General features: G+C 51.1%; 1 pseudogene; it reads right to left on the bottom strand.

The window, feature by feature from the left end:
- Positions 1-277: 277 nt before the first annotated feature.
- Positions 278-385, bottom strand: LOC137626354 (U4 spliceosomal RNA; annotated as a pseudogene).
- Positions 386-597: the final 212 nt, after the last annotated feature.

The following is a 597-nucleotide window of genomic DNA, read 5'->3' as shown; positions in this document are numbered from 1 at the left end:
CCAACTATCTTATCCCCCTATATTGTAGCTGTAGCTGTAGGCCTATAAAAAACCTACAAGCAGGTAGCCTGCTTTCTTCTTGCTCTAAACACCGAGCACCCAGGTCTCAATGGACCCACGATCCGACATACCCCCAAATGGGGTGGTCTTGTGTTCCCTGCTGCTAGTCTGATTGCTCTACGGGCCAACCAAGGGAAAGGCCCGTGCCAACAACAAGTGTTGGCTTTAATACCCCAACAACAACAACAAGTCTGATTGCTGCATACCACAAACGGAATGAAGTACATCAGGACCAATTAGCAGCCGGGAAAGGGAAAGTTTCAACGAGCAATAATCACACCTCGGTTAGCCCTCATTGGTTACGATACTGCCACTGCGCAAAGCTGAGAGGGAAAGCACATCTCCCTTTATACGTCGAGAAGGCTGACACAATACCGCCTTGTAATGGGATACATCTAGCTTGCTCGAGAACTGAGAACCACTTGCTGTCCTGGTGGGCCCAAATCTGTGGAGGGCCAAGTATTTTCCGTGGTGGGCCAAGGCCGTCTCTAGTGATTCGAGACGGCCTTGGGTGGGCCCACTCTCCGTGAAGGGCCT

This window comes from Palaemon carinicauda, chromosome 33 (genome assembly GCF_036898095.1).
Source record: "Palaemon carinicauda isolate YSFRI2023 chromosome 33, ASM3689809v2, whole genome shotgun sequence".
Taxonomy (NCBI): domain Eukaryota; kingdom Metazoa; phylum Arthropoda; class Malacostraca; order Decapoda; family Palaemonidae; genus Palaemon; species Palaemon carinicauda.
This window is presented reverse-complemented; position numbering and strand designations above follow the sequence as displayed.